We start from the raw sequence: 11,943 nt of genomic DNA on the forward strand, positions 1-11,943 counted from the left end.
TGGTAAACTCTTGATAAATATCCATTTCTGTTTCTGTGTTTACCTAAAACCTCTCCATTGTCCCAGTTGCCATTTGTAGCCCTACTTACACCAATTTATGAACGTTCTGCATTCGTCTCTTTTTTTAGCTTGTTGTCCAGCCCCAAGAAGTTTTATGTTTTTCTCACAAATGTAGACACTAAAATTCATTTGTAAGAAGTCTGGTGAAAAGCAGGACTTGAACATTGCTCCCTTTCGACTTCCCCGTTCTAAACTGTCTGTTTACAGTACCCTTCATTTCCTATTTTTAAGTTGGTTCCCCAATGGTGACTAATCATTCTCTTTCCCCCAGTGAGGAAATCACTGGGATACGCCACTGAAAATGGAATTTTCAAATACATTATGAAAATCTACATATACTCCACCCACACTTTTCTCCTTATCTGCATGCAAATTTACATCATAATGCAAGGCAATTATATAGGGCTCTTAATTGCTTATTGGAGAAATTTTTCCCCCTCTTTTCTATATGAGTGCTGAGTGATCCAATGTGATAGTCTATCTAAAGCAGAGAAGAATCAGAAACCATAATCTTCTGGATCTGTGCTAGATTTCTTCTTGGTTCTGGGTGTAAATTATAATTTGTTTAAGATTACCCATCTGGTCAATTCCTCAACTCTTTCAAAGAAGTTCTGGGGAACCCACTTTATTAGTTCAGTCTTCTTGTCATGGGTCAGTTTAGAATAGCCCATTTAAAGCAAAGCAAGGAAATGAGTTTGACAGTTATCTCGACAAGGAATGGAGAGGAGGCTGGAAAGAGACACCCTGGGGAAAAACACCATCCGAAGAATTCCTGAGCTCTTTTCAAGGACCCAGTTAATGGGTCCTCCTTAATCGGAGGTTCTCTCACCCACTGACCTTCATCACACCCTGGCAGTGCTCCTCGCTCCATCACACACTAAGCACCTGCTGGGGTTGGGTACTGTGCTTAGCTAGCTGCTGGCAATACACGGAAGAACAAAAAAGAACAAGCCCTAACCTTCCCAGGGATAAGATTCTAATGGAGATGCATGGACAAGAGAAAAGAAAGAATTTTAAGATAGTGTTGTTGATTGAGTATAATGAATAAATTATCAAGGACATGTAATTTAAAAACAAAAATGAAAACACTAAATACTCCTGGTTAGGGAAATCTACCAGGATTCAATCTTTGAACTAGGAGATATTGGAGGAGAAACAGTTTTCAGGGAATAACACGAGGACTTTGAACCTGAAAGGCTGTCTAGCAAACAGTAACACTGAGTAAGAGGATAAGTCAAAATGTCACTGTTAGAGTAGCATTAAAGTATGCAGTTGTCCTAGTCAGCTCAGGCTACCATCACAGGAAACCATAGACAGGGTGGTTTAAACACGGGAATTTATTTATTAGGTTTATTTAGTTTATTTCCATAGTCTGGGAATGTCAGGATCCAGGGGCCAGTTGACCCAGTTTTCTGGGCTTCTTCTGGTTTGCAGATGGCTGTCTTCTCAGTGTCCTCATATCGTGGACAGAGAAAGAGCTCCAGTAACTCTTTCTCTTCTTATCAGGGCACTCTTCTCATCGTGGAGCCTCCCATCAAGACCTCACCTAAACCAATTTCCTGTCAAAGTCCCCACCTACAAATACAATCACATTGTAGATTTAGCATATAAGTTTTGAGGAGACACAAACACTCAGTCCATAACAGCTGGTAAGAACATCCTACAAGAGCGTACTTGGGAACGCTTTGTCTTATGTACAGAGACCATAGCTTTCCCACCACAGCCAATGGTCTGGCTTCAATAGAGAAGTCAATCTCGGCCTCTCCCCTAGGACACCCAGGCAAATGGGTCTCCAGAGATGCCCAGCCTCAAACACCAATGCACTTCAGTGCCGAATTTCTATGACAAATCCCTTGCAATCTTGAGGCATGTTTTCTAGGAGGAAAATTGAGATGCTACATACAATGTCTGTTTTAACGTTACAAGTGAGGAATATTACTCTCAAGATTACTCTTTCTTACATGACTGAGAAAAGGAAAGAAAATATTGTATTTCAACAAACTTTGATACAGTTACAAAGCAATTTAAATGACTATTCATTCTAATCATGAGAAATGTTAATCTGGGTCAGACATGTTTCTGTGCTTTGAACATAACAAGGAAAAGAAAGTGCATCCTATATACATTGCTAGTAATTGGCTTTAATTTTTAGGTGCCCCTTTAGAGCTATAAGGAATGTTTCTGTGGAACAGGATCAGGAATAAATAGCAGAACTTCATTCTTTGTGAATACAGATGATATGCTAACGCTCAGAAAGAATCTTTTTTAAGAGTACTTCCCTCCAGGGGCGCCTGGGTGGCTCAGTCATTAAGCGTCTGCCTTCGGCTCGGGTCATGATCCCCAGGTCCTGGGATCGAGCCCTGCATCGAGCCCTGCATCGGGTTCCCTGCTCGGCGGGAGGCCTGCTTCTCCCTCTCCCACTACCCCACCTGTGTTCCCTCTCTCACTGTGTCTCTCTGTGTCAAATAAATAAATAAAATCTTAAAAAAAAAAAAAAAGAGTACTTCCCTCCTTCATCATTTTCAGAACTATGTACATGGACTAAAATGAACGCCAAGTTATTACCCCTGAAGAGTTGGGGGTAGTAGCATACAGATAATGCAAAACAACTATTAATGACAGTTCAAAGTGATTCAGTGATGCAAACAGGGGAATAACAAGCCCTTCTAGTAATGCTTCAGAAACTGTTTATGATCACTATTTAAAAAATAATTCTATGGGGTACCTGTGTGTTTCAGTCAGTTAAATGTCTGCCTGTGGCTCAGGTCATCATCCCAGGGTCCTGGGATGGAGTCCTATGTCAGGTTCCCTGCTCAGCAGGGAGTCTGCTTCTCCCTCCCCCTCTATGTGCTCTCTTTCTCTCAAGTAATTAAATAAAATCTTTTTTAAAAAAATGAAAAATTTAAAAGGGTTCTAAAATAAAATGTTGTATGTCCAAATTCACAGAGGGCCTCGAAGAAATCTGGCCACCTATAACCAAATCAGGATGTACACGAGTCAGAATGATCAGGACAGTGAAACCAGCAACTAAGAGAGTCCCTGACAACACTGGATGTCTCAGAGTCGATGTGGCCAGGAGCACCACCTCAAAGATGAAATGGGGTGCACTGAGGGGGGCAAAAATGGCAAGTCTGCTGATACGAACCACCAAAAATCATGACTAATTGCCTGGCCCTTCCAGCAAGTCTGCCTTGAATCACCTGCCTTAGGATGTTTTACGGTGGCTGAAGGGAAGAAATTAAGCCCAGCCTCTTCCTGAAAGATCTTGTGAGTGGTGACAACCATTAAACCTGGCATCAAAGTTGGGAAGGGGGGCTGTGAGGAGGTCAGGAGGTTTGCGGGTCTATGTATATCTAAATTCATTCAATACTATTTTGTTGGAATTCTGGATTTTGCTAGCATAAGACTGATGTTTTCTTATAAACTGTTTGGGAATGTGCTTTCAAAAGAAGAACGCCCATATGCAACCTCGCTAGAGAAGACTAACGTGCCAAAGACACCACCTGGGCTGGTTGAGCATCACTGGATGGTGGAAAGGCGGCGCCAGCAGATCAGGCTGCCTGGGTGGGAACTCTGGTTCCACCACTAACAACTCCTTGGACCAGGCAAATCAGTTTTCTGGGATCACTGCCTTCCTCATCTGGAAAATGGGATTGTATTACCTTTCAGGGTGGTCGTGAGGCATTGTCATCCTGGAAGGAAAATCTCACGTTATACCCCTCCCTCCTGCCAAAATTCTCATGTTATACCCCCAAAAGGGGTCCAAATACCTCTCACTGATGGGAAAATTTGAGCCTCATGACCTGATATTACCAGAAAGGTTAAAAGAGTATTTTTTAAAAGAAGGCTCTAATAGGCCATCTCCAGAGCAGTAAAGCAAAACAATAACAATGATTGTCTCTAGGAGAAAAGCTAGATTGTTGTGGAATGTTGAAGGGAAGTGGACTTCTCACTGTGTACTCTTTTGCACTATGTATCATCTGGATGTTTAACCAAATCAAAGAAGAATAAAATGTGATTTTTTAACATAGTCTTTGAAACTTTACCATTGGGGTAATCATCACTTAGGACTTGACTCTACCCCTTGGACATCATTCAGTGTGAAAGGCATTCTTCTTGAAGAGTAGATGGGATCCTACTTCAAAGAAAGAATCAAGCCCAACAATTACTAAAAATTGTCTTAATAAAAACAGGGTAGGATGTGCTAACAAGTGAAACTCTGATATTTTATAACTGGTCCATCCTACTCTAAAAGAAAAAAGTACTTATGTCATAAACTTTTCTTTCCTTCTGCTCCAATCAGGTATATTTTCTCTAGTCAGCTGCCTGGTTTTCTCTATCATGAAAGTAGCTCATTCATCTCCTTAATTTTCCTTATCACCTCATTACCAAAGACTAACTTGCAACAGAAGGGAAAAATCGGTGTCATTGGGACGGTGTCATTGGGACAAGAACAAAAAGTGTCTTAATTTCCTTCATTTGGAAAAGAAAAACCAAAGTTACTCTTCACACTTCCAATCATGTTGTCTTTCAAACTTGGAGTTCCCAAAGGAGAAAGCATTTTCCTTTTCTTCACTATCTTAAACAGGGTCAAGTCTACTTATGTTTAAAAATAAATACTGTTTGAAAACAACAGTATTTATTCTTAATGTGACTCAGAAGCAATGAAACAAGATGGGATTGGGAGGGAGACAAACCATAAGAGACTCTTTATCTCACAAAACAAACTGAGGGTTGCTGGGGGGAGGGGGGTTGGGAAAAGGGGGGGTGGGGTTATGGACATTGGGGAGGATATGTGCTTTGGTGAGTGCTGTGAAGTGTGTAAACCTGGCGATTCACAGACCTGTACCCCGGGGATAAAAATATACGTTTATAAAAAATTAAAAATTAAAAAAAAAAAAAAAAGAAGCACTATGGTGTAACAACGGATTCCACAGCAAAGCAAAGTTCCCAGTGATATTTCATTAAACCCACATACTGTCAATGGATCTCTGGACTCACCACTGCCATATGCACCAGACTGCAGTCCTGTGTAAGACAAGGGTACCTGGGGAGCATTCCAAGCTCCTATCCCATCAAAGCTCCCAACCACAGTGCCCTCCACACTACTAAAAAATCTCCCTCAGGGGAAACAACATTCCTCAACTTCTCCCTTTTTTCACCTCTGGTATATTTACTCATGCATGTCATAATCAGCCTATTGATACTCTGGAAATCTCCACAGGAAGGTAATGAGAAGCAATGCATCTTTCTTCTTTGTTTTAGAGAAAAGACGATTTGTGAGTACCATTTTCTGTGCTATAGTGCCCAGACCTCCATACTGAAAAGTCTATGTAAGGCACAGAGATTTGTGGAAAAAATCTCTTAATTCTAACAATAAGGGCTGCTTTGACTTAACTATGTGAAGGAAGCAGTATTTTAGTGATTCATGTTTAAATGAAACCATTATTTTCCAAATCCTGCCAAAAACTTACCACAACTCATTCATGTGATTTTATTACAAATTAAGATTCCCATAATTTTGGAAGAGGACATACATTTCAGACTCTCTCGGGAAGGGAAGCCCTGTGCTTCAGGGCAAGGAATTGCCGCTAAAAGTGGAATAAAATGAGGACCTTGTTACAATGCTGGTAAGCAGAAGACCAGACCTGCCCTCACTTCAGTAGTTCTAAGTGATGCAGAAGAGGAGTCCTGTGACTGCTAATGTTTGGGGGGCAGGGGACACAGCCAAGGCCTAGTAAAACTTACTTACAAGGAAATATAAAGAGAGAGAGTTTACAAAAAGTTGAGAGTTTTTGTTTCATTTCTGGTTTTTAATCTATGGATGGGTCAACCATCTCCATAGCCTAGTCCCTATAAGAAATAGGAAATAAGATCGTGAAAAGGTTATATACATTATTTTTTTTTCTTTTACATTTATTTGGAGATGGAAGCTTCTGGAACTCGTCAAGGGGTAGAGAGATGGAAAAAAGAGCATTAAAAAAAATAGAGGGACACCCTCTCCCTGCCAATAAGCCATGAGCCCAGCCACTGGACTCACATTGCCTAAGAAAGGCAAAGAAAGTTGGAAATTTGTCCGTTTTTGCACCTTTCTCCAATATTCGATCATTTCCCCCCATATGAAATGTTTGCTGCCATCCTATTTAATTTTCTTCACTCACAAAAGCCTATGGGCCAGGTCAGTGATGGTTCAGCTTGATTTGGAACAACAGTTTCCAGTATAGTGTCTCATTACTTTACATACCGGCTAGGTACGCTCCCTATACACAAGCACGTGTTGACTAGGCCCACAATAACACCTCTGTAGAAAGTGAAGGCATCAATGAAGCACTACGAAGACTTCTCTGTAAATAGGCAAACTTGGGGGTGATTTCTCAACATTACCAGCCTGCCTTATTTTCAGTGCCAAGAGCTCAAAGAGGTTTGCTGGAAAGGGAACTAGACTGGGAATCCAATGGCCTGGGTTTGCAGTATGTCAGCTGTCTAATCTTAAATGTCACCTCTCTAAAGATCAGTTTCCTTATTTAGAGAACAAAAGTGCTCTTGGGTCCCCTCTAGCTTTAACATTCTCCATGTGCATATTCCTATTGGTAAGTCCTGATAAAATATCAACCCCTATTCAACAGTGCTATGAATTATAACCAGGAATGACAGCAACAAAGTGACAAAAATATGACTGCAATCATCTTTCTTCCCTGTGAAATCAGTGATTATGGCAATATCTCCAAAACTTAGTGGTAGATTTTTCTCACTATTCAATATGTCAAAAAATATATATGTACATAAAAAAATCTGGTGCCTCCACCAGAAAAAAAAAAAAAAATCAATGTTACCTTATTTGTGGAGTAGTGCCTTCCCTCAAAGTTGCAGGAATTCAGGCATTTTAGAAAGTTCTTTGTTTTTATTCAAACTCCACAATCTATGTCAAAAACTGTGGATTTATTTTCAGTCCCAGCCCAATAGTAGCTGGTTCCACATATATCAAGAAATTGTTTTAAAAGGTATTCAAATTTTTGTGAAAAAAGAAAAAAAAAAGTAAAAAAAATGAAAAAAAAGTGAAAAAAAAATAAAAAAAAATAAAAGGTATTCAAGTTTTCAGTTTGCTGATAAGATATGACTTCAGATTTTATCAGCTTTAACATCCCACCATTGTGTCCCCATGACCTACAGTGTCAGATTATAGGAAGGGAGAGTCTGTCACTGTAAAGGAACACTTTATCTTCAACAGAAAAGTAGTTATTAAGTCGTAATTATAGCTAGTGCTTCACTGATGAAGGAAAGAAAGTGAGGAAGGAAGGAAGGAAGGGGAGAGAGGGGAAGGGGGGGAAGGGAGGGGAAGGGAGGGTCAGAGGGGCATCTGGGTGGCTCAGTAGGTAAAGCAGCTACCTTCGGCCCAGGTCATGATCCCAGGTCTGGAATCAAGCCCTGCATCAGCAGGGGTCTGCTTCTCCCTTTCCCTCTGCCTGCTATTCCTCTACTTGTGCTCTTTCCCTATATCTCTGTCAAATAAATAAATAAAATCTTAAAGAAAGAAAGAAGAGAAAGAGAGAGAGAAAGAAAAAAGAAAAAAAGAAAAGAAAAGAAAAGTAGTCCTTCCATTCTAACTATGCAGTCTATTACTAGAATAATCCTCTGTACCAGCAATGATAGGAATATACAGATAGCGAAACAAAAATAGCGGTTAATCAAGGAGGCATAGACTTACACACAAGTATGAGTATGAAAAAAAAAAAAAAAGGAGCAGGAGCAGGCACAGTATTAGACGCATACTGAGATGGGAACAATCAATATCAAGGTTTGAAAATGTTCAGACAAGATAAAACATCTGTGTTCTTATCCATCTGGAAGACTTCCTGGAACTGGTAGGATTTTTCAGTGAGGAAATGTGCTTCGGTAGGTGGACCAAATTTATTTAATTGAACCCAGGATCCAATTAAATAAAGCACATAAAAGCAAGTGAGATCATTAATCAAGAGGGCTTTCCCCTCACCAACAGCATATGGAGATCTGCTCCCCCTGAAAAGCCACCCAGAGCCCCAGATCCAATACAGGATCTTTGGAGGAGAGGACGGTTCAGCGGTCAACTACCTACTGGCAAGGACTGGTAGGAGGCAAGAAGTCTGACCAGGACATAGAGACAGAGGTCCTGATTAAAGAACACAAGATTCTGCATCCATGTGAAGACGAACAGCAAAGAGACAGCAGTCTGTTCCAGAGATGCTGGAAAGGAAGACATTCTCCTAAGCAGCAAATGGCTTCTGATGTGTGTCACCTGCTCCTTATAGCATTGCTTTAAGAAAGCCATTTGCTACTGAGTGCTTTAGCGTTTAGTATCCAAGAATGGTGACCCCTTTACCTCTAGTGTCTTAATATACCGAAACGTACCACGAATTTGAAATGTCTGCGGAATATTACTGTGAAATGGTCCCCAGCTTTAAATCATTCTTTCTCGCCTGCTCCCCAAAGGCTTAAAAATAGCACTTAACTCTTAGAGCGATTCCACTGGCTTAAAATAAGTCACAAATATCTTCCTCAGAGAAAGTAGGGGGCCAGTAGGAGATGGAATGCTAATCAGCTCACAGGTTTTGTCAACACGGAGAGAAGCGAATAGATTGGGACTAACTGATCAGAGGGATCTGGGGTTAGCTGTAGAACTGATGTCATCTTGATCAGATTACTGCAGCCAGGAGCTGGTTGCTGGACTCAGAGAGCGGAGAGGTTAACAGGACAGGAACGCTGGGCCCTGGACAATAAAAACTGGGTAAATTAAAGAGGTTGACGATCAAGGGAGGAAATTCTCTTATCTCTATTAAGCCATATCTACATGGACTTAACAGTCAATAGATTTGCCATACCTATATGACAGCAATTAATTTCCCAAGGAAAGACAGTGCCCCAGCATGAGCACCCAACAGGGAAAGGGTTGAGCAGGGCAAATGCACTATAGCCCCAGTCTATAAACATTACAAAAAGACACTCTTCTTTCATTTGAAAGCCATATCTTATAGACTTATAAATTAATCCATTAATCCACCAGACATGTATTTTGCACTCATTACATATCAGGCACTACACCAGGCCCCGAGGATACATAAGTGAATAAACAATATAATTGTCACAATAGCTTCCAGTCTTGGGTACCTAATATGTTCCAGGAACTCTATCCCCATGAGGCAGAGGAATGCCCGCAACCAACACGAGGCTTTCTGTTTCCAACTCTGCCGGTGGAAAACGGAGATGAAGGAACGACGACTCTGAGAGAACGAATAAAAGTGACAGATCTTTTAAGGAACTCCAGGGCAAGAGTGAGATAAGCAAAGTAGTATTTACAATATTCTGTGGCAAATGCTAAAACAGAGATTAAAAAAAAAAAAAAAAAGGAGTTCCTAACTCAGCAGACGGGAAGGGAGATAGGAGGGGACAGAGGGGTAAGAAGGACTGCGCATGTATGCGTGCGTGCCTGTGTCTGTGTTTGTGTGTGTTCATGTGTTTGTGTGTAACCTGGGTGGTGGGTGAGGAGTTCAGGAGGATAAACAGTCCAGGAAGAGAGGTAGGGGTCATATCAGCTGTCTTTCAGCCATGGCCACAAAAGGTCCCCTCTACGTTTCTGCAGGATGAAAAATGTTCCTAAGAAAAAGCAGCAGGGCTCACACAGTGTTTTGGGGATGACACAAGAGGCTCTGTCAAGACACTTTTGATCAGCCTGAGGAAGAGGGGGCATTTATCATGACAGACTAATTGCTCACTTTGAGGTACATATTGTTCCATCTATCTATGTGCCCTATGTGACTACATAGTAATGACAGGTTTTTAAACAAACAATCCATAGCTTATGTGTCCAAATCAGTACTCCAAAGTAGTTAGTCATCTGAAGTTTAAATGCGAATTGTAGAGTCCTCACCACAGTACGTAAAGCATTTCAGGTGCATCTCTTACGACATTGCCTTCACAGCACGTGATACGTTCTGTTGGATATCCTTCATGGTGGCAAGTTTTCACCATTTAAAGTGCAATATCTGGGGGTTTGTTTTAAGTCAAAAATCAGTTGGAGCTGAATCCACGATTAGTGACTAAACTGGGTAAAAGTTATTGAGAATGTCAGATAAATCCCAGGCACTAAGCTCCGTGTATTTTGTAAATCATCTCAGCTATTCAATTCTTACCACAAATGTATAAGGTGGATATCATTGTCTCCATCTAAGGCTTCTTTAATAATCATAAAATTAGTACATATTCACAGAGAGAAGTTTGGAAAATCTAGAAGAGTAGAAAGAAGAAACCAAACCTCGGTCCAGGTCCCACTGCTCCATCCTAACCTGGACCACAGTACCAGACTTATTGGTTTAGTCTTTCTTTTCTGAATGAGTATATAAATATGCTCTGACCTCCAAAATTAGTCATACTGTGCGTAACTTTCTAATTTTTCACTACGGTTTTTCATGTCACTAAATTTCTTCTACAAAATCATCTGTACTCACTGTTTGGTATTCTCTTATTTGGATATGTCATAATCTACTCAAAGAATTCCCATGTGCTTCAGATGAACCCTCTTCATAGATAAGTCTTTGTAGATTTCTATGATCCTTCCCTTCAGTTAATTCCCTAGAAACAGAATTGCTGGGTTCAAGGCATGCATGTTTTAGGGGCTGTTACAATTTCCTCTATTTTTAGGTGAGTAAGTGAAAACTCAAAGAAGTGCTTTCCAAGGTCATAAACCCAGAGAGCAAAAGTTGGATCTAACCAGGTCTGTGACTCTCTAAATCCTGTAATTTTTTTCCCCATTCTGATAAATGAATTTTGATCAAAAATGCAAAATGTCAAGAAAAAAGAATTTTTGCATATGCAACTGAAACTATGCCTGATAGACTTTTTAAAGGAGTTTTTAAAAAACCCTTTAGATTTGCATTGTTTCCCTAGTGATCCTTTACTCATTTCTGAGTTTATGTTTTTGTTACATTCATCTTTAAAGCACTCACTGCACTTCATTGTTTCATTCTTAGAAGATGTCAGTTCTGTCCTTTATGAATTTACAACACTATTAATATTCTGGCCTAATCACTGGGCTTCTGGTAGAACTGCCAAAAAGCATAATTTCTCAGGCATTTAGGCAACCTAATTGGGACAATCTTGGTTACAATTCAGGCAAGCCACAGCCAGGTGGGGAGTCCACACCCGCGTGTTTAGAATACCAAAGACTAATAGATAACCAGTCTTCTTTAAGTCTGGCTACATTCTGATAACAGGGAAGAAAAACATTTCCCACCCAAAGTTCTACTGGTTTGTTACAAACATATAGTCTGTTCTCCTGGAAGGATGAGTGGAATGAGCAATACAAGAACAACCAGCTTTCTTCCTTGCGCATTTGTCATGGAATGTGGTTTAAAATGGATTAGAAAAAAAACAGACTGGTGGGAGAGGTGCACTACAAGGGACGGGTGGGGATGTTGTGCTGAAACTGTATTTTTTATAGTTGAGTCTACAAACACTTCCAAATTGTCCTTAATTCTTTGGCCCCAGGCACTTGTCCCTCCTGAGGGACCAAAAGGATTTTAAAGATAAAAAGGAGATTTTAATGATAAGGCAGAGCAAGGAGTTGATTTAGTAATTCTGACTCCAGGCTTTCAAACCCTGGTTTGAGGATGGTTTCTACCTCTTTGGGATCTCCACCACCTTCCCCAGTGCACTGTCACTGACTCAGTGATCCAGAAACTCCCCTGCTTTCTTCCTCCAATCACTTACCTCAAACTGAGTGTTTCACCAACATCCCAAATGTAACTTAACTAACAGAACTTTGTATTTTTGCCCAGACCATCATCACCTCCACATGACCCACCCCAACCCACTCCTCCAACTTATCCTGTGAATGAACTGCAGGGCACACCT

The 11,943-nt window shown here is 40.6% G+C and overlaps 1 long non-coding RNA gene across 1 annotated transcript; it reads right to left on the reverse strand.

Annotated features, from left to right (window-relative positions):
• Positions 1-1,379: 1,379 nt before the first annotated feature.
• Positions 1,380-9,352, reverse strand: LOC131833149 (uncharacterized). Its single transcript, XR_009354341.1, has 2 exons — positions 9,202-9,352; positions 1,380-1,635 (listed from the first exon to the last, which is right to left on the reverse strand). It is a non-coding gene; the product is annotated as an uncharacterized LOC131833149 (long non-coding RNA).
• Positions 9,353-11,943: the final 2,591 nt, after the last annotated feature.

The sequence above is a fragment of the Mustela lutreola genome, chromosome 6 (genome assembly GCF_030435805.1).
Source record: "Mustela lutreola isolate mMusLut2 chromosome 6, mMusLut2.pri, whole genome shotgun sequence".
NCBI lineage: Eukaryota > Metazoa > Chordata > Mammalia > Carnivora > Mustelidae > Mustela > Mustela lutreola.